General features: G+C 41.9%; 25 non-coding genes across 25 annotated transcripts; 12 read left to right on the top strand and 13 right to left on the bottom strand.

The window, feature by feature from the left end:
* Nucleotides 1–905: 905 nt before the first annotated feature.
* trnak-uuu (transfer RNA lysine (anticodon UUU)) lies at nucleotides 906–978 on the bottom strand. The gene has a single exon. It is a non-coding gene; the product is annotated as a tRNA-Lys (tRNA).
* A 165-nt stretch (nucleotides 979–1,143) lies between these two features.
* On the top strand, nucleotides 1,144–1,215 carry trnaw-cca (transfer RNA tryptophan (anticodon CCA)). Its single transcript has one exon. It is a non-coding gene; the product is annotated as a tRNA-Trp (tRNA).
* A 1,161-nt stretch (nucleotides 1,216–2,376) lies between these two features.
* Nucleotides 2,377–2,449, bottom strand: trnak-uuu (transfer RNA lysine (anticodon UUU)). Its single transcript has one exon. It is a non-coding gene; the product is annotated as a tRNA-Lys (tRNA).
* Nucleotides 2,450–2,614: 165 nt separating this feature from the next.
* Nucleotides 2,615–2,686, top strand: trnaw-cca (transfer RNA tryptophan (anticodon CCA)). The gene has a single exon. It is a non-coding gene; the product is annotated as a tRNA-Trp (tRNA).
* A 1,161-nt stretch (nucleotides 2,687–3,847) lies between these two features.
* On the bottom strand, nucleotides 3,848–3,920 carry trnak-uuu (transfer RNA lysine (anticodon UUU)). Its single transcript has one exon. It is a non-coding gene; the product is annotated as a tRNA-Lys (tRNA).
* A 166-nt stretch (nucleotides 3,921–4,086) lies between these two features.
* On the top strand, nucleotides 4,087–4,158 carry trnaw-cca (transfer RNA tryptophan (anticodon CCA)). The gene has a single exon. It is a non-coding gene; the product is annotated as a tRNA-Trp (tRNA).
* Nucleotides 4,159–5,319: 1,161 nt separating this feature from the next.
* Nucleotides 5,320–5,392, bottom strand: trnak-uuu (transfer RNA lysine (anticodon UUU)). The gene has a single exon. It is a non-coding gene; the product is annotated as a tRNA-Lys (tRNA).
* Nucleotides 5,393–5,558: 166 nt separating this feature from the next.
* On the top strand, nucleotides 5,559–5,630 carry trnaw-cca (transfer RNA tryptophan (anticodon CCA)). The gene has a single exon. It is a non-coding gene; the product is annotated as a tRNA-Trp (tRNA).
* A 1,159-nt stretch (nucleotides 5,631–6,789) lies between these two features.
* trnak-uuu (transfer RNA lysine (anticodon UUU)) lies at nucleotides 6,790–6,863 on the bottom strand. Its single transcript has one exon. It is a non-coding gene; the product is annotated as a tRNA-Lys (tRNA).
* Nucleotides 6,864–8,262: 1,399 nt separating this feature from the next.
* trnak-uuu (transfer RNA lysine (anticodon UUU)) lies at nucleotides 8,263–8,335 on the bottom strand. The gene has a single exon. It is a non-coding gene; the product is annotated as a tRNA-Lys (tRNA).
* A 166-nt stretch (nucleotides 8,336–8,501) lies between these two features.
* On the top strand, nucleotides 8,502–8,573 carry trnaw-cca (transfer RNA tryptophan (anticodon CCA)). Its single transcript has one exon. It is a non-coding gene; the product is annotated as a tRNA-Trp (tRNA).
* A 1,161-nt stretch (nucleotides 8,574–9,734) lies between these two features.
* On the bottom strand, nucleotides 9,735–9,807 carry trnak-uuu (transfer RNA lysine (anticodon UUU)). The gene has a single exon. It is a non-coding gene; the product is annotated as a tRNA-Lys (tRNA).
* Nucleotides 9,808–9,973: 166 nt separating this feature from the next.
* trnaw-cca (transfer RNA tryptophan (anticodon CCA)) lies at nucleotides 9,974–10,045 on the top strand. The gene has a single exon. It is a non-coding gene; the product is annotated as a tRNA-Trp (tRNA).
* A 1,161-nt stretch (nucleotides 10,046–11,206) lies between these two features.
* On the bottom strand, nucleotides 11,207–11,279 carry trnak-uuu (transfer RNA lysine (anticodon UUU)). The gene has a single exon. It is a non-coding gene; the product is annotated as a tRNA-Lys (tRNA).
* Nucleotides 11,280–11,445: 166 nt separating this feature from the next.
* trnaw-cca (transfer RNA tryptophan (anticodon CCA)) lies at nucleotides 11,446–11,517 on the top strand. Its single transcript has one exon. It is a non-coding gene; the product is annotated as a tRNA-Trp (tRNA).
* Nucleotides 11,518–12,678: 1,161 nt separating this feature from the next.
* trnak-uuu (transfer RNA lysine (anticodon UUU)) lies at nucleotides 12,679–12,751 on the bottom strand. The gene has a single exon. It is a non-coding gene; the product is annotated as a tRNA-Lys (tRNA).
* A 166-nt stretch (nucleotides 12,752–12,917) lies between these two features.
* trnaw-cca (transfer RNA tryptophan (anticodon CCA)) lies at nucleotides 12,918–12,989 on the top strand. Its single transcript has one exon. It is a non-coding gene; the product is annotated as a tRNA-Trp (tRNA).
* A 1,161-nt stretch (nucleotides 12,990–14,150) lies between these two features.
* Nucleotides 14,151–14,223, bottom strand: trnak-uuu (transfer RNA lysine (anticodon UUU)). Its single transcript has one exon. It is a non-coding gene; the product is annotated as a tRNA-Lys (tRNA).
* Nucleotides 14,224–14,389: 166 nt separating this feature from the next.
* Nucleotides 14,390–14,461, top strand: trnaw-cca (transfer RNA tryptophan (anticodon CCA)). The gene has a single exon. It is a non-coding gene; the product is annotated as a tRNA-Trp (tRNA).
* Nucleotides 14,462–15,622: 1,161 nt separating this feature from the next.
* Nucleotides 15,623–15,695, bottom strand: trnak-uuu (transfer RNA lysine (anticodon UUU)). The gene has a single exon. It is a non-coding gene; the product is annotated as a tRNA-Lys (tRNA).
* Nucleotides 15,696–15,861: 166 nt separating this feature from the next.
* Nucleotides 15,862–15,933, top strand: trnaw-cca (transfer RNA tryptophan (anticodon CCA)). The gene has a single exon. It is a non-coding gene; the product is annotated as a tRNA-Trp (tRNA).
* A 1,161-nt stretch (nucleotides 15,934–17,094) lies between these two features.
* On the bottom strand, nucleotides 17,095–17,167 carry trnak-uuu (transfer RNA lysine (anticodon UUU)). Its single transcript has one exon. It is a non-coding gene; the product is annotated as a tRNA-Lys (tRNA).
* Nucleotides 17,168–17,333: 166 nt separating this feature from the next.
* Nucleotides 17,334–17,405, top strand: trnaw-cca (transfer RNA tryptophan (anticodon CCA)). The gene has a single exon. It is a non-coding gene; the product is annotated as a tRNA-Trp (tRNA).
* Nucleotides 17,406–18,566: 1,161 nt separating this feature from the next.
* On the bottom strand, nucleotides 18,567–18,639 carry trnak-uuu (transfer RNA lysine (anticodon UUU)). Its single transcript has one exon. It is a non-coding gene; the product is annotated as a tRNA-Lys (tRNA).
* Nucleotides 18,640–18,805: 166 nt separating this feature from the next.
* On the top strand, nucleotides 18,806–18,877 carry trnaw-cca (transfer RNA tryptophan (anticodon CCA)). The gene has a single exon. It is a non-coding gene; the product is annotated as a tRNA-Trp (tRNA).
* Nucleotides 18,878–19,505: the final 628 nt, after the last annotated feature.

Here is a 19,505-nt window from a genome sequence, read left to right as displayed (position 1 = left end):
ACATCTGGATGAGAAGAGTGCCCAAAGTAAACTGCCTGTTACTCAGGCCCAGAATCTAGGATATGCATATAAATGGTAGATTTGGATAGAACACACTTTAAAGTTTCCAAAACCGTTCAAATGATGTCTGTGAGTATAACAGAACTGATATGGCAGGTGAAAATCTGAGGAAAATCCATCCGGGAAGTGGGACTTTATTTGACGTGGGAAGTTTTCAATTGAATGCCTATTGAGTTTCTAATGGGTTAGGACCCAGATTGCAGTTCCTATGGCTTCCACTAGATGTCAACAGTCTTTAGACATTGTTTCAGGATTGTTTTCTGAAAAATGAAGAAGAATGAGACCTTCTGTCAGTGGACTGAGGAAGCATGCAGTGCTGGTTTGCGCACATGACCAAGTGCGTGCCCGTCGTTGTTTTTCCTTTCTATTGAATACGCTATTGTCCGGTTGAAATATTATCGAGTATTTAGACAATTGCCAACCTGAAGATTAATTATAAAAATCGTTTGACATGTTTCAACAAACTTTACCGGTACTGTTCGGACGTATTCGTCTGCGTGTTTTGACCGCCTTTGAGCCAGTGGATTACTGAACACAACGCGCCAACAAAACTGAGATTTTGGGATATAAAGAGGGACTTTATTGAACAAAACAAACATTTATTGTGTAGCTGAGACTCTTGTGACTGCAACCAGATGAAAATCTTCAAAGGTAAGTGATTAATTTGATCGCTATTTCTGACTTTCGTGACTCTATATGATTGGAAAATGTTTGTATGCTTTTGGAAGAGGGGCGCTGTCCTCAGATAATCGCATGGTATGCTTTCGCAGTAAAGCCATTTTTAAATCTGACCAAATGCAAGTATGGAAAGACTGCCTACTGAAGGAAGGTAAACATTAAAGCAGCGCCCGAACAGGGACTTGAACCCTGGACCCTCAGATTAAAAGTCTGATGCTCTACCGACTGAGCTATTCGGGCTCTGCATTTACTTATTTTCATACACCTAACCTGTCGGGCAGAGGCACGTGCTGACGAGGGGGCATTGTCAGATAATCATTTCCCAAGAGATCCAGGCCTCCATTCCAAATGATACAATCAACGAAATCTGAACTAGGCATCCCCTCCAAAGATGCGTTTTGTCTAGACCTCGTGGCGCAACGGTAGCACGTCTGACTCCAGATCAGAAGGTTGCGTGTTCAAATCACGTCGTGGTCAGTGTTTTTATGTGTGCAATCTCTACCTTCTTTAAACAGCGAAGTCAATGAATCAACACAAGTACCAATGTGGCTTACAGTACAAACCTCGAACGAAAACAACCAAACCAATTCTGCTTTAGATGACAATTGTCTCTCATAAAAGCCTGTCACACTGCAAATTCCCAGATCAGATGATGCTGTGTGATTGATTGACAGGCTTAAATCAGTCTTCGAACACGGATTTTAACTTCTTATGGCTTAGGGGAAGTGATTCGACATCTGGATGAGAAGAGTGCCCAAAGTAAACTGCCTGTTACTCAGGCCCAGAATCTAGGATATGCATATAAATGGTAGATTTGGATAGAACACACTTTAAAGTTTCCAAAACCGTTCAAATGATGTCTGTGAGTATAACAGAACTGATATGGCAGGTGAAAATCTGAGGAAAATCCATCCGGGAAGTGGGACTTTATTTGACGTGGGAAGTTTTCAATTGAATGCCTATTGAGTTTCTAATGGGTTAGGACCCAGATTGCAGTTCCTATGGCTTCCACTAGATGTCAACAGTCTTTAGACATTGTTTCAGGATTGTTTTCTGAAAAATGAAGAAGAATGAGACCTTCTGTCAGTGGACTGAGGAAGCATGCAGTGCTGGTTTGCGCACATGACCAAGTGCGTGCCCGTCGTTGTTTTTCCTTTCTATTGAATACGCTATTGTCCGGTTGAAATATTATCGAGTATTTAGACAATTGCCAACCTGAAGATTAATTATAAAAATCGTTTGACATGTTTCAACAAACTTTACCGGTACTGTTCGGACGTATTCGTCTGCGTGTTTTGACCGCCTTTGAGCCAGTGGATTACTGAACACAACGCGCCAACAAAACTGAGATTTTGGGATATAAAGAGGGACTTTATTGAACAAAACAAACATTTATTGTGTAGCTGAGACTCTTGTGACTGCAACCAGATGAAAATCTTCAAAGGTAAGTGATTAATTTGATCGCTATTTCTGACTTTCGTGACTCTATATGATTGGAAAATGTTTGTATGCTTTTGGAAGAGGGGCGCTGTCCTCAGATAATCGCATGGTATGCTTTCGCAGTAAAGCCATTTTTAAATCTGACCAAATGCAAGTATGGAAAGACTGCCTACTGAAGGAAGGTAAACATTAAAGCAGCGCCCGAACAGGGACTTGAACCCTGGACCCTCAGATTAAAAGTCTGATGCTCTACCGACTGAGCTATTCGGGCTCTGCATTTACTTATTTTCATACACCTAACCTGTCGGGCAGAGGCACGTGCTGACGAGGGGGCATTGTCAGATAATCATTTCCCAAGAGATCCAGGCCTCCATTCCAAATGATACAATCAACGAAATCTGAACTAGGCATCCCCTCCAAAGATGCGTTTTGTCTAGACCTCGTGGCGCAACGGTAGCACGTCTGACTCCAGATCAGAAGGTTGCGTGTTCAAATCACGTCGTGGTCAGTGTTTTTATGTGTGCAATCTCTACCTTCTTTAAACAGCGAAGTCAATGAATCAACACAAGTACCAATGTGGCTTACAGTACAAACCTCGAACGAAAACAACCAAACCAATTCTGCTTTAGATGACAATTGTCTCTCATAAAAGCCTGTCACACTGCAAATTCCCAGATCAGATGATGCTGTGTGATTGATTGACAGGCTTAAATCAGTCTTCGAACACGGATTTTAACTTCTTATGGCTTAGGGGAAGTGATTCGACATCTGGATGAGAAGAGTGCCCAAAGTAAACTGCCTGTTACTCAGGCCCAGAATCTAGGATATGCATATAAATGGTAGATTTGGATAGAACACACTTTAAAGTTTCCAAAACCGTTCAAATGATGTCTGTGAGTATAACAGAACTGATATGGCAGGTGAAAATCTGAGGAAAATCCATCCGGGAAGTGGGACTTTATTTGACGTGGGAAGTTTTCAATTGAATGCCTATTGAGTTTCTAATGGGTTAGGACCCAGATTGCAGTTCCTATGGCTTCCACTAGATGTCAACAGTCTTTAGACATTGTTTCAGGATTGTTTTCTGAAAAATGAAGAAGAATGAGACCTTCTGTCAGTGGACTGAGGAAGCATGCAGTGCTGGTTTGCGCACATGACCAAGTGCGTGCCCGTCGTTGTTTTTCCTTTCTATTGAATACGCTATTGTCCGGTTGAAATATTATCGAGTATTTAGACAATTGCCAACCTGAAGATTAATTATAAAAATCGTTTGACATGTTTCAACAAACTTTACCGGTACTGTTCGGACGTATTCGTCTGCGTGTTTTGACCGCCTTTGAGCCAGTGGATTACTGAACACAACGCGCCAACAAAACTGAGTTTTTGGGATATAAAAAGGGACTTTATTGAACAAAACAAACATTTATTGTGTAGCTGAGACTCTTGTGACTGCAACCAGATGAAAATCTTCAAAGGTAAGTGATTAATTTGATGGCTATTTCTGACTTTCGTGACTCTATATGATTGGAAAATGTTTGTATGCTTTTGGAAGAGGGGCGCTGTCCTCAGATAATCGCATGGTATGCTTTCGCAGTAAAGCCATTTTTAAATCTGACCAAATACAAGTATGGAAAGACTGCCTAGTGAAGGAAGGTGAACATTAAAGCAGCGCCCGAACAGGGACTTGAACCCTGGACCCTCAGATTAAAAGTCTGATGCTCTACCGACTGAGCTATTCGGGCTCTGCATTTACTTATTTTCATACACCTAACCTGTCGGGCAGAGGCACGTGCTGACGAGGGGGCATTGTCAGATAATACATTTCCCAAGAGATCCAGGCCTCCATTCCAAATGATACAATCAACGAAATCTGAACTAGGCATCCCCTCCAAAGACGCGTTTCGTCTAGACCTCGTGGCGCAAAGGTAGCTTGTCTGACTCCAGATCAGAAGGTTGCGTGTTCAAATCACGTCGTGGTCAGTGTTTTTATGTGTGCAATCTCTACCTCCTTTAAACAGCGAAGTCAATGAATCAACACAAGTACCAATGTGGCTTACAGTACAAACCTCGAACGAAAACAACCAAACCAATTCTGCTTTAGATGACAATTGTCTCTCATAAAAGCCTGTCACACTGCAAATTCCCAGATCAGATGATGCTGTGTGATTGATTGACAGGCTTAAATCAGTCTTCGAACACGGATTTTAACTTCTTATGGCTTAGGGGAAGTGATTCGACATCTGGATGAGAAGAGTGCCCAAAGTAAACTGCCTGTTACTCAGGCCCAGAATCTAGGATATGCATATAAATGGTAGATTTGGATAGAACACACTTTAAAGTTTCCAAAACCATTCAAATGATGTCTGTGAGTATAACAGAACTGATATGGCAGGTGAAAATCTGAGGAAAATCCATCCGGGAAGTGGGACTTTATTTGACGTGGGAAGTTTTCAATTGAATGCCTATTGAGTTTCTAATGGGTTAGGACCCAGATTGCAGTTCCTATGGCTTCCACTAGATGTCAACAGTCTTTAGACATTGTTTCAGGATTGTTTTCTGAAAAATGAAGAAGAATGAGACCTTCTGTCAGTGGACTGAGGAAGCATGCAGTGCTGGTTTGCGCACATGACCAAGTGCGTGCCCGTCGTTGTTTTTCCTTTCTATTGAATACGCTATTGTCTGGTTGAAATATTATCGAGTATTTAGACAATTGCCAACCTGAAGATTAATTATAAAAATCGTTTGACATGTTTCAACAAACTTTACCGGTACTGTTCGGACGTATTCGTCTGCGTGTTTTGACCGCCTTTGAGCCAGTGGATTACTGAACACAACGCGCCAACAAAACTGAGTTTTTGGGATATAAAAAGGGACTTTATTGAACAAAACAAACATTTATTGTGTAGCTGAGACTCTTGTGACTGCAACCAGATGAAAATCTTCAAAGGTAAGTGATTAATTTGATGGCTATTTCTGACTTTCGTGACTCTATATGATTGGAAAATGTTTGTATGCTTTTGGAAGAGGGGCGCTGTCCTCAGATAATCGCATGGTATGCTTTCGCAGTAAAGCCATTTTTAAATCTGACCAAATACAAGTATGGAAAGACTGCCTAGTGAAGGAAGGTGAACATTAAAGCAGCGCCCGAACAGGGACTTGAACCCTGGACCCTCAGATTAAAAGTCTGATGCTCTACCGACTGAGCTATTCGGGCTCTGCATTTACTTATTTTCATACACCTAACCTGTCGGGCAGAGGCACGTGCTGACGAGGGGGCATTGTCAGATAATACATTTCCCAAGAGATCCAGGCCTCCATTCCAAATGATACAATCAACGAAATCTGAACTAGGCATCCCCTCCAAAGACGCGTTTTGTCTAGACCTCGTGGCGCAACGGTAGCGCGTCTAACTCCAGATCAGAAGGTTGCGTGTTCAAATCACGTCGTGGTCAGTGTTTTTATGTGTGCAATCTCTACCTCCTTTAAACAGCGAAGTCAATGAATCAACACAAGTACCAATGTGGCTTACAGTACAAACCTCGAACGAAAACAACCAAACCAATTCTGCTTTAGATGACAATTGTCTCTCATAAAAGCCTGTCACACTGCAAATTCCCAGATCAGATGATGCTGTGTGATTGATTGACAGGCTTAAATCAGTCTTCGAACACGGATTTTAACTTCTTATGGCTTAGGGGAAGTGATTCGACATCTGGATGAGAAGAGTGCCCAAAGTAAACTGCCTGTTACTCAGGCCCAGAATCTAGGATATGCATATAAATGGTAGATTTGGATAGAACACACTTTAAAGTTTCCAAAACCATTCAAATGATGTCTGTGAGTATAACAGAACTGATATGGCAGGTGAAAATCTGAGGAAAATCCATCCGGGAAGTGGGATTTTTTTTGATGTGGGAAGTTTTCAATTGAATGCCTATTGAGTTTCTAATGGGTTAGGACCCAGATTGCAGTTCCTATGGCTTCCACTAGATGTCAACAGTCTTTAGACATTGTTTCAGGATTGTTTTCTGAAAAATGAAGAAGAATGAGACCTTCTGTCAGTGGACTGAGGAAGCATGCAGTGCTGGTTTGCGCACATGACCAAGTGCGTGCCCGTCGTTGTTTTTCCTTTCTATTGAATACGCTATTGTCCGGTTGAAATATTATCGAGTATTTAGACAATTGCCAACCTGAAGATTAATTATAAAAATCGTTTGACATGTTTCAACAAACTTTACCGGTACTGTTCGGACGTATTCGTCTGCGTGTTTTGACCGCCTTTGAGCCAGTGGATTACTGAACACAACGCGCCAACAAAACTGAGTTTTTGGGATATAAAGAGGGACTTTATTGAACAAAACAAACATTTATTGTGTAGCTGAGACTCTTGTGACTGCAACCAGATGAAAATCTTCAAAGGTAAGTGATTAATTTGATGGCTATTTCTGACTTTCGTGACTCTATATGATTGGAAAATGTTTGTATGCTTTTGGAAGAGGGGCGCTGTCCTCAGATAATCGCATGGTATGCTTTCGCAGTAAAGCCATTTTTAAATCTGACCAAATACAAGTATGGAAAGACTGCCTAGTGAAGGAAGGTGAACATTAAAGCAGCGCCGAACAGGGACTTGAACCCTGGACCCTCAGATTAAAAGTCTGATGCTCTACCGACTGAGCTATTCGGGCTCTGCATTCACTTATTTTCATACACCTAACCTGTCGGGCAGAGGCACGTGCTGACGAGGGGGCATTGTCAGATAATACATTTCCCAAGAGATCCAGGCCTCCATTCCAAATGATACAATCAACGAAATCTGAACTAGGCATCCCCTCCAAAGACGCGTTTTGTCTAGACCTTATGGCGCAACGGTAGCGCGTCTGACTCCAGATCAGAAGGTTGCGTGTTCAAATCACGTCGTGGTGAGTGTTTTTATGTGTGCAATCTCTACCTCCTTTAAACAGCGAAGTCAATGAATCAACACAAGTACCAATGTGGCTTACAGTACAAACCTCGAACGAAAACAACCAAACCAATTCTGCTTTAGATGACAATTGTCTCTCATAAAAGCCTGTCACACTGCAAATTCCCAGATCAGATGATGCTGTGTGATTGATTCACAGGCTTAAATCAGTCTTCGAACACAGATTTTAACTTCTTATGGCTTAGGGGAAGTGATTCGACATCTGGATGAGAAGAGTGCCCAAAGTAAACTGCCTGTTACTCAGGCCCAGAATCTAGGATATGCATATAAATGTTAGATTTGGATAGAACACACTTTAAAGTTTCCAAAACCGTTCAAATGATGTCTGTGAGTATAACAGAACTGATATGGCAGGTGAAAATCTGAGGAAAATCCATCCGGGAAGTGGGATTTTTTTTGATGTGGGAAGTTTTCAATTGAATGCCTATTGAGTTTCTAATGGGTTAGGACCCAGATTGCAGTTCCTATGGCTTCCACTAGATGTCAACAGTCTTTAGACATTGTTTCAGGATTGTTTTCTGAAAAATGAAGAAGAATGAGACCTTCTGTCAGTGGACTGAGGAAGCATGCAGTGCTGGTTTGCGCACATGACCAAGTGCGTGCCCGTCGTTGTTTTTCCTTTCTATTGAATACGCTATTGTCCGGTTGAAATATTATCGAGTATTTAGACAATTGCCAACCTGAAGATTAATTATAAAAATCGTTTGACATGTTTCAACAAACTTTACCGGTACTGTTCGGACGTATTCGTCTGCGTGTTTTGACCGCCTTTGAGCCAGTGGATTACTGAACACAACGCGCCAACAAAACTGAGTTTTTGGGATATAAAGAGGGACTTTATTGAACAAAACAAACATTTATTGTGTAGCTGAGACTCTTGTGACTGCAACCAGATGAAAATCTTCAAAGGTAAGTGATTAATTTGATGGCTATTTCTGACTTTCGTGACTCTATATGATTGGAAAATGTTTGTATGCTTTTGGAAGAGGGGCGCTGTCCTCAGATAATCGCATGGTATGCTTTCGCAGTAAAGCCATTTTTAAATCTGACCAAATACAAGTATGGAAAGACTGCCTAGTGAAGGAAGGTGAACATTAAAGCAGCGCCCGAACAGGGACTTGAACCCTGGACCCTCAGATTAAAAGTCTGATGCTCTACCGACTGAGCTATTCGGGCTCTGCATTCACTTATTTTCATACACCTAACCTGTCGGGCAGAGGCACGTGCTGACGAGGGGGCATTGTCAGATAATACATTTCCCAAGAGATCCAGGCCTCCATTCCAAATGATACAATCAACGAAATCTGAACTAGGCATCCCCTCCAAAGACGCGTTTTGTCTAGACCTCGTGGCGCAACGGTAGCGCGTCTGACTCCAGATCAGAAGGTTGCGTGTTCAAATCACGTCGTGGTGAGTGTTTTTATGTGTGCAATCTCTACCTCCTTTAAACAGCGAAGTCAATGAATCAACACAAGTACCAATGTGGCTTACAGTACAAACCTCGAACGAAAACAACCAAACCAATTCTGCTTTAGATGACAATTGTCTCTCATAAAAGCCTGTCACACTGCAAATTCCCAGATCAGATGATGCTGTGTGATTGATTCACAGGCTTAAATCAGTCTTCGAACACAGATTTTAACTTCTTATGGCTTAGGGGAAGTGATTCGACATCTGGATGAGAAGAGTGCCCAAAGTAAACTGCCTGTTACTCAGGCCCAGAATCTAGGATATGCATATAAATGTTAGATTTGGATAGAACACACTTTAAAGTTTCCAAAACCATTCAAATGATGTCTGTGAGTATAACAGAACTGATATGGCAGGTGAAAATCTGAGGAAAATCCATCCGGGAAGTGGGATTTTTTTTGATGTGGGAAGTTTTCAATTGAATGCCTATTGAGTTTCTAATGGGTTAGGACCCAGATTGCAGTTCCTATGGCTTCCACTAGATGTCAACAGTCTTTAGACATTGTTTCAGGATTGTTTTCTGAAAAATGAAGAAGAATGAGACCTTCTGTCAGTGGACTGAGGAAGCATGCAGTGCTGGTTTGCGCACATGACCAAGTGCGTGCCCGTCGTTGTTTTTCCTTTCTATTGAATACGCTATTGTCCGGTTGAAATATTATCGAGTATTTAGACAATTGCCAACCTGAAGATTAATTATAAAAATCGTTTGACATGTTTCAACAAACTTTACCGGTACTGTTCGGACGTATTCGTCTGCGTGTTTTGACCGCCTTTGAGCCAGTGGATTACTGAACACAACGCGCCAACAAAACTGAGTTTTTGGGATATAAAGAGGGACTTTATTGAACAAAACAAACATTTATTGTGTAGCTGAGACTCTTGTGACTGCAACCAGATGAAAATCTTCAAAGGTAAGTGATTAATTTGATCGCTATTTCTGACTTTCGTGACTCTATATGATTGGAAAATGTTTGTGTGCTTTTGGAAGAGGGGAGCTGTCCTCAGATAATCGCATGGTATGCTTTCGCAGTAAAGCCATTTTTAAATCTGACCAAATACAAGTATGGAAAGACTGCCTAGTGAAGGAAGGTGAACATTAAAGCAGCGCCCGAACAGGGACTTGAACCCTGGACCCTCAGATTAAAAGTCTGATGCTCTACCGACTGAGCTATTCGGGCTCTGCATTTACTTATTTTCATACACCTAACCTGTCGGGCAGAGGCACGTGCTGACGAGGGGGCATTGTCAGATAATACATTTCCCAAGAGATCCAGGCCTCCATTCCAAATGATACAATCAACGAAATCTGAACTAGGCATCCCCTCCAAAGACGCGTTTTGTCTAGACCTCGTGGCGCAACGGTAGCGCGTCTGACTCCAGATCAGAAGGTTGCGTGTTCAAATCACGTCGTGGTCAGTGTTTTTATGTGTGCAATCTCTACCTCCTTTAAACAGCGAAGTCAATGAATCAACACAAGTACCAATGTGGCTTACAGTACAAACCTCGAACGAAAACAACCAAACCAATTCTGCTTTAGATGACAATTGTCTCTCATAAAAGCCTGTCACACTGCAAATTCCCAGATCAGATGATGCTGTGTGATTGATTGACAGGCTTAAATCAGTCTTCGAACACGGATTTTAACTTCTTATGGCTTAGGGGAAGTGATTCGACATCTGGATGAGAAGAGTGCCCAAAGTAAACTGCCTGTTACCCAGGCCCAGAATCTAGGATATGCATATAAATGGTAGATTTGGATAGAACACACTTTAAAGTTTCCAAAACCGTTCAAATGATGTCTGTGAGTATAACAGAACTGATATGGCAGGTGAAAATCTGAGGAAAATCCATCCGGGAAGTGGGATTTTTTTTGATGTGGGAAGTTTTCAATTGAATGCCTATTGAGTTTCTAATGGGTTAGGACCCAGATTGCAGTTCCTATGGCTTCCACTAGATGTCAACAGTCTTTAGACATTGTTTCAGGATTGTTTTCTGAAAAATGAAGAAGAATGAGACCTTCTGTCAGTGGACTGAGGAAGCATGCAGTGCTGGTTTGCGCACATGACCAAGTGCGTGCCCGTCGTTGTTTTTCCTTTCTATTGAATACGCTATTGTCCGGTTGAAATATTATCGAGTATTTAGACAATTGCCAACCTGAAGATTAATTATAAAAATCGTTTGACATGTTTCAACAAACTTTACCGGTACTGTTCGGACGTATTCGTCTGCGTGTTTTGACCGCCTTTGAGCCAGTGGATTACTGAACACAACGCGCCAACAAAACTGAGTTTTTGGGATATAAAGAGGGACTTTATTGAACAAAACAAACATTTATTGTGTAGCTGAGACTCTTGTGACTGCAACCAGATGAAAATCTTCAAAGGTAAGTGATTAATTTGATCGCTATTTCTGACTTTCGTGACTCTATATGATTGGAAAATGTTTGTGTGCTTTTGGAAGAGGGGCGCTGTCCTCAGATAATCGCATGGTATGCTTTCGCAGTAAAGCCATTTTTAAATCTGACCAAATACAAGTATGGAAAGACTGCCTAGTGAAGGAAGGTGAACATTAAAGCAGCGCCCGAACAGGGACTTGAACCCTGGACCCTCAGATTAAAAGTCTGATGCTCTACCGACTGAGCTATTCGGGCTCTGCATTTACTTATTTTCATACACCTAACCTGTCGGGCAGAGGCACGTGCTGACGAGGGGGCATTGTCAGATAATACATTTCCCAAGAGATCCAGGCCTCCATTCCAAATGATACAATCAACGAAATCTGAACTAGGCATCCCCTCCAAAGACGCGTTTTGTCTAGACCTCGTGGCGCAACGGTAGCGCGTCTGACTCCAGATCAGAAGGTTGCGTGTTCAAATCACGTCGTGGTCAGTGTTTTTATGTGTGCAATCTCTACCTCCTTTAAACAGCGAAGTCAATGAATCAACACAAGTACCAATGTGGCTTACAGTACAAACCTCGAACGAAAACAACCAAACCAATTCTGCTTTAGATGACAATTGTCTCTCATAAAAGCCTGTCACACTGCAAATTCCCAGATCAGATGATGCTGTGTGATTGATTGACAGGCTTAAATCAGTCTTCGAACACGGATTTTAACTTCTTATGGCTTAGGGGAAGTGATTCGACATCTGGATGAGAAGAGTGCCCAAAGTAAACTGCCTGTTACTCAGGCCCAGAATCTAGGATATGCATATAAATGGTAGATTTGGATAGAACACACTTTAAAGTTTCCAAAACCATTCAAATGATGTCTGTGAGTATAACAGAACTGATATGGCAGGTGAAAATCTGAGGAAAATCCATCCGGGAAGTGGGACTTTATTTGACGTGGGAAGTTTTCAATTGAATGCCTATTGAGTTTCTAATGGGTTAGGACCCAGATTGCAGTTCCTATGGCTTCCACTAGATGTCAACAGTCTTTAGACATTGTTTCAGGATTGTTTTCTGAAAAATGAAGAAGAATGAGACCTTCTGTCAGTGGACTGAGGAAGCATGCAGTGCTGGTTTGCGCACATGACCAAGTGCGTGCCCGTCGTTGTTTTTCCTTTCTATTGAATACGCTATTGTCCGGTTGAAATATTATCGAGTATTTAGACAATTGCCAACCTGAAGATTAATTATAAAAATCGTTTGACATGTTTCAACAAACTTTACCGGTACTGTTCGGACGTATTCGTCTGCGTGTTTTGACCGCCTTTGAGCCAGTGGATTACTGAACACAACGCGCCAACAAAACTGAGTTTTTGGGATATAAAGAGGGACTTTATTGAACAAAACAAACATTTATTGTGTAGCTGAGACTCTTGTGACTGCAACCAGATGAAAATCTTCAAAGGTAAGTGATTAATTTGATGGCTATTTCTGACTTTCGTGACTCTATATGATTGGAAAATGTTTGTATGCTTTTGGAAGAGGGGCGCTGTCCTCAGATAATCGCATGGTATGCTTTCGCAGTAAAGCCATTTTTAAATCTGACCAAATACAAGTATGGAAAGACTGCCTAGTGAAGGAAGGTGAACATTAAAGCAGCGCCCGAACAGGGACTTGAACCCTGGACCCTCAGATTAAAAGTCTGATGCTCTACCGACTGAGCTATTCGGGCTCTGCATTCACTTATTTTCATACACCTAACCTGTCGGGCAGAGGCACGTGCTGACGAGGGGGCATTGTCAGATAATACATTTCCCAAGAGATCCAGGCCTCCATTCCAAATGATACAATCAACGAAATCTGAACTAGGCATCCCCTCCAAAGACGCGTTTTGTCTAGACCTCGTGGCGCAACGGTAGCGCGTCTGACTCCAGATCAGAAGGTTGCGTGTTCAAATCACGTCGTGGTCAGTGTTTTTATGTGTGCAATCTCTACCTCCTTTAAACAGCGAAGTCAATGAATCAACACAAGTACCAATGTGGCTTACAGTACAAACCTCGAACGAAAACAACCAAACCAATTCTGCTTTAGATGACAATTGTCTCTCATAAAAGCCTGTCACACTGCAAATTCCCAGATCAGATGATGCTGTGTGATTGATTCACAGGCTTAAATCAGTCTTCGAACACGGATTTTAACTTCTTATGGCTTAGGGGAAGTGATTCGACATCTGGATGAGAAGAGTGCCCAAAGTAAACTGCCTGTTACTCAGGCCCAGAATCTAGGATATGCATATAAATGGTAGATTTGGATAGAACACACTTTAAAGTTTCCAAAACCATTCAAATGATGTCTGTGAGTATAACAGAACTGATATGGCAGGTGAAAATCTGAGGAAAATCCATCCGGGAAGTGGGATTTTTTTTGATGTGGGAAGTTTTCAATTGAATGCCTATTGAGTTTCTAATGGGTTAGGACCCAGATTGCAGTTCCTATGGCTTCCACTAGATGTCAACAGTCTTTAGACATTGTTTCAGGATTGTTTTCTGAAAAATGAAGAAGAATGAGACCTTCTGTCAGTGGACTGAGGAAGCATGCAGTGCTGGTTTGCGCACATGACCAAGTGCGTGCCCGTCGTTGTTTTTCCTTTCTATTGAATACGCTATTGTCCGGTTGAAATATTATCGAGTATTTAGACAATTGCCAACCTGAAGATTAATTATAAAAATCGTTTGACATGTTTCAACAAACTTTACCGGTACTGTTCGGACGTATTCGTCTGCGTGTTTTGACCGCCTTTGAGCCAGTGGATTACTGAACACAACGCGCCAACAAAACTGAGTTTTTGGGATATAAAGAGGGACTTTATTGAACAAAACAAACATTTATTGTGTAGCTGAGACTCTTGTGACTGCAACCAGATGAAAATCTTCAAAGGTAAGTGATTAATTTGATGGCTATTTCTGACTTTCGTGACTCTATATGATTGGAAAATGTTTGTATGCTTTTGGAAGAGGGGCGCTGTCCTCAGATAATCGCATGGTATGCTTTCGCAGTAAAGCCATTTTTAAATCTGACCAAATACAAGTATGGAAAGACTGCCTAGTGAAGGAAGGTGAACATTAAAGCAGCGCCCGAACAGGGACTTGAACCCTGGACCCTCAGATTAAAAGTCTGATGCTCTACCGACTGAGCTATTCGGGCTCTGCATTTACTTATTTTCATACACCTAACCTGTCGGGCAGAGGCACGTGCTGACGAGGGGGCATTGTCAGATAATACATTTCCCAAGAGATCCAGGCCTCCATTCCAAATGATACAATCAACGAAATCTGAACTAGGCATCCCCTCCAAAGACGCGTTTTGTCTAGACCTCGTGGCGCAACGGTAGCGCGTCTGACTCCAGATCAGAAGGTTGCGTGTTCAAATCACGTCGTGGTCAGTGTTTTTATGTGTGCAATCTCTACCTCCTTTAAACAGCGAAGTCAATGAATCAACACAAGTACCAATGTGGCTTACAGTACAAACCTCGAACGAAAACAACCAAACCAATTCTGCTTTAGATGACAATTGTCTCTCATAAAAGCCTGTCACACTGCAAATTCCCAGATCAGATGATGCTGTGTGATTGATTCACAGGCTTAAATCAGTCTTCGAACACGGATTTTAACTTCTTATGGCTTAGGGGAAGTGATTCGACATCTGGATGAGAAGAGTGCCCAAAGTAAACTGCCTGTTACTCAGGCCCAGAATCTAGGATATGCATATAAATGGTAGATTTGGATAGAACACACTTTAAAGTTTCCAAAACCATTCAAATGATGTCTGTGAGTATAACAGAACTGATATGGCAGGTGAAAATCTGAGGAAAATCCATCCGGGAAGTGGGACTTTTTTTGACGTGGGAAGTTTTCAATTGAATGCCTATTGAGTTTCTAATGGGTTAGGACCCAGATTGCAGTTCCTATGGCTTCCACTAGATGTCAACAGTCTTTAGACATTGTTTCAGGATTGTTTTCTGAAAAATGAAGAAGAATGAGACCTTCTGTCAGTGGACTGAGGAAGCATGCAGTGCTGGTTTGCGCACATGACCAAGTGCGTGCCCGTCGTTGTTTTTCCTTTCTATTGAATACGCTATTGTCCGGTTGAAATATTATCGAGTATTTAGACAATTGCCAACCTGAAGATTAATTATAAAAATCGTTTGACATGTTTCAACAAACTTTACCGGTACTGTTCGGACGTATTCGTCTGCGTGTTTTGACCGCCTTTGAGCCAGTGGATTACTGAACACAACGCGCCAACAAAACTGAGTTTTTGGGATATAAAGAGGGACTTTATTGAACAAAACAAACATTTATTGTGTAGCTGAGACTCTTGTGACTGCAACCAGATGAAAATCTTCAAAGGTAAGTGATTAATTTGATGGCTATTTCTGACTTTCGTGACTCTATATGATTGGAAAATGTTTGTATGCTTTTGGAAGAGGGGCGCTGTCCTCAGATAATCGCATGGTATGCTTTCGCAGTAAAGCCATTTTTAAATCTGACCAAATACAAGTATGGAAAGACTGCCTAGTGAAGGAAGGTGAACATTAAAGCAGCGCCCGAACAGGGACTTGAACCCTGGACCCTCAGATTAAAAGTCTGATGCTCTACCGACTGAGCTATTCGGGCTCTGCATTTACTTATTTTCATACACCTAACCTGTCGGGCAGAGGCACGTGCTGACGAGGGGGCATTGTCAGATAATACATTTCCCAAGAGATCCAGGCCTCCATTCCAAATGATACAATCAACGAAATCTGAACTAGGCATCCCCTCCAAAGACGCGTTTTGTCTAGACCTCGTGGCGCAACGGTAGCGCGTCTGACTCCAGATCAGAAGGTTGCGTGTTCAAATCACGTCGTGGTCAGTGTTTTTATGTGTGCAATCTCTACCTCCTTTAAACAGCGAAGTCAATGAATCAACACAAGTACCAATGTGGCTTACAGTACAAACCTCGAACGAAAACAACCAAACCAATTCTGCTTTAGATGACAATTGTCTCTCATAAAAGCCTGTCACACTGCAAATTCCCAGATCAGATGATGCTGTGTGATTGATTGACAGGCTTAAATCAGTCTTCGAACACGGATTTTAACTTCTTATGGCTTAGGGGAAGTGATTCGACATCTGGATGAGAAGAGTGCCCAAAGTAAACTGCCTGTTACTCAGGCCCAGAATCTAGGATATGCATATAAATGGTAGATTTGGATAGAACACACTTTAAAGTTTCCAAAACCATTCAAATGATGTCTGTGAGTATAACAGAACTGATATGGCAGGTGAAAATCTGAGGAAAATCCATCCGGGAAGTGGGACTTTATTTGACGTGGGAAGTTTTCAATTGAATGCCTATTGAGTTTCTAATGGGTTAGGACCCAGATTGCAGTTCCTATGGCTTCCACTAGATGTCAACAGTCTTTAGACATTGTTTCAGGATTGTTTTCTGAAAAATGAAGAAGAATGAGACCTTCTGTCAGTGGACTGAGGAAGCATGCAGTGCTGGTTTGCGCACATGACCAAGTGCGTGCCCGTCGTTGTTTTTCCTTTCTATTGAATACGCTATTGTCTGGTTGAAATATTATCGAGTATTTAGACAATTGCCAACCTGAAGATTAATTATAAAAATCGTTTGACATGTTTCAACAAACTTTACCGGTACTGTTCGGACGTATTCGTCTGCGTGTTTTGACCGCCTTTGAGCCAGTGGATTACTGAACACAACGCGCCAACAAAACTGAGTTTTTGGGATATAAAGAGGGACTTTATTGAACAAAACAAACATTTATTGTGTAGCTGAGACTCTTGTGACTGCAACCAGATGAAAATCTTCAAAGGTAAGTGATTAATTTGATGGCTATTTCTGACTTTCGTGACTCTATATGATTGGAAAATGTTTGTATGCTTTTGGAAGAGGGGCGCTGTCCTCAGATAATCGCATGGTATGCTTTCGCAGTAAAGCCATTTTTAAATCTGACCAAATACAAGTATGGAAAGACTGCCTAGTGAAGGAAGGTGAACATTAAAGCAGCGCCCGAACAGGGACTTGAACCCTGGACCCTCAGATTAAAAGTCTGATGCTCTACCGACTGAGCTATTCGGGCTCTGCATTCACTTATTTTCATACACCTAACCTGTCGGGCAGAGGCACGTGCTGACGAGGGGGCATTGTCAGATAATACATTTCCCAAGAGATCCAGGCCTCCATTCCAAATGATACAATCAACGAAATCTGAACTAGGCATCCCCTCCAAAGACGCGTTTTGTCTAGACCTCGTGGCGCAACGGTAGCGCGTCTGACTCCAGATCAGAAGGTTGCGTGTTCAAATCACGTCGTGGTCAGTGTTTTTATGTGTGCAATCTCTACCTCCTTTAAACAGCGAAGTCAATGAATCAACACAAGTACCAATGTGGCTTACAGTACAAACCTCGAACGAAAACAACCAAACCAATTCTGCTTTAGATGACAATTGTCTCTCATAAAAGCCTGTCACACTGCAAATTCCCAGATCAGATGATGCTGTGTGATTGATTCACAGGCTTAAATCAGTCTTCGAACACGGATTTTAACTTCTTATGGCTTAGGGGAAGTGATTCGACATCTGGATGAGAAGAGTGCCCAAAGTAAACTGCCTGTTACTCAGGCCCAGAATCTAGGATATGCATATAAATGGTAGATTTGGATAGAACACACTTTAAAGTTTCCAAAACCATTCAAATGATGTCTGTGAGTATAACAGAACTGATATGGCAGGTGAAAATCTGAGGAAAATCCATCCGGGAAGTGGGACTTTATTTGACGTGGGAAGTTTTCAATTGAATGCCTATTGAGTTTCTAATGGGTTAGGACCCAGATTGCAGTTCCTATGGCTTCCACTAGATGTCAACAGTCTTTAGACATTGTTTCAGGATTGTTTTCTGAAAAATGAAGAAGAATGAGACCTTCTGTCAGTGGACTGAGGAAGCATGCAGTGCTGGTTTGCGCACATGACCAAGTGCGTGCCCGTCGTTGTTTTTCCTTTCTATTGAATACGCTATTGTCCGGTTGAAATATTATCGAGTATTTAGACAATTGCCAACCTGAAGATTAATTATAAAAATCGTTTGACATGTTTCAACAAACTTTACCGGTACTGTTCGGACGTATTCGTCTGCGTGTTTTGACCGCCTTTGAGCCAGTGGATTACTGAACACAACGCGCCAACAAAACTGAGTTTTTGGGATATAAAGAGGGACTTTATTGAACAAAACAAACATTTATTGTGTAGCTGAGACTCTTGTGACTGCAACCAGATGAAAATCTTCAAAGGTAAGTGATTAATTTGATGGCTATTTCTGACTTTCGTGACTCTATATGATTGGAAAATGTTTGTATGCTTTTGGAAGAGGGGCGCTGTCCTCAGATAATCGCATGGTATGCTTTCGCAGTAAAGCCATTTTTAAATCTGACCAAATACAAGTATGGAAAGACTGCCTAGTGAAGGAAGGTGAACATTAAAGCAGCGCCCGAACAGGGACTTGAACCCTGGACCCTCAGATTAAAAGTCTGATGCTCTACCGACTGAGCTATTCGGGCTCTGCATTCACTTATTTTCATACACCTAACCTGTCGGGCAGAGGCACGTGCTGACGAGGGGGCATTGTCAGATAATACATTTCCCAAGAGATCCAGGCCTCCATTCCAAATGATACAATCAACGAAATCTGAACTAGGCATCCCCTCCAAAGACGCGTTTTGTCTAGACCTCGTGGCGCAACGGTAGCGCGTCTGACTCCAGATCAGAAGGTTGCGTGTTCAAATCACGTCGTGGTCAGTGTTTTTATGTGTGCAATCTCTACCTCCTTTAAACAGCGAAGTCAATGAATCAACACAAGTACCAATGTGGCTTACAGTACAAACCTCGAACGAAAACAACCAAACCAATTCTGCTTTAGATGACAATTGTCTCTCATAAAAGCCTGTCACACTGCAAATTCCCAGATCAGATGATGCTGTGTGATTGATTGACAGGCTTAAATCAGTCTTCGAACACGGATTTTAACTTCTTATGGCTTAGGGGAAGTGATTCGACATCTGGATGAGAAGAGTGCCCAAAGTAAACTGCCTGTTACTCAGGCCCAGAATCTAGGATATGCATATAAATGGTAGATTTGGATAGAACACACTTTAAAGTTTCCAAAACCATTCAAATGATGTCTGTGAGTATAACAGAACTGATATGGCAGGTGAAAATCTGAGGAAAATCCATCCGGGAAGTGGGACTTTATTTGACGTGGGAAGTTTTCAATTGAATGCCTATTGAGTTTCTAATGGGTTAGGACCCAGATTGCAGTTCCTATGGCTTCCACTAGATGTCAACAGTCTTTAGACATTGTTTCAGGATTGTTTTCTGAAAAATGAAGAAGAATGAGACCTTCTGTCAGTGGACTGAGGAAGCATGC

This window comes from Salmo salar, chromosome 03 (genome assembly GCF_965601325.2).
Source record: "Salmo salar chromosome 03, fSalSal1, whole genome shotgun sequence".
NCBI lineage: Eukaryota > Metazoa > Chordata > Actinopteri > Salmoniformes > Salmonidae > Salmo > Salmo salar.
This window is presented reverse-complemented; position numbering and strand designations above follow the sequence as displayed.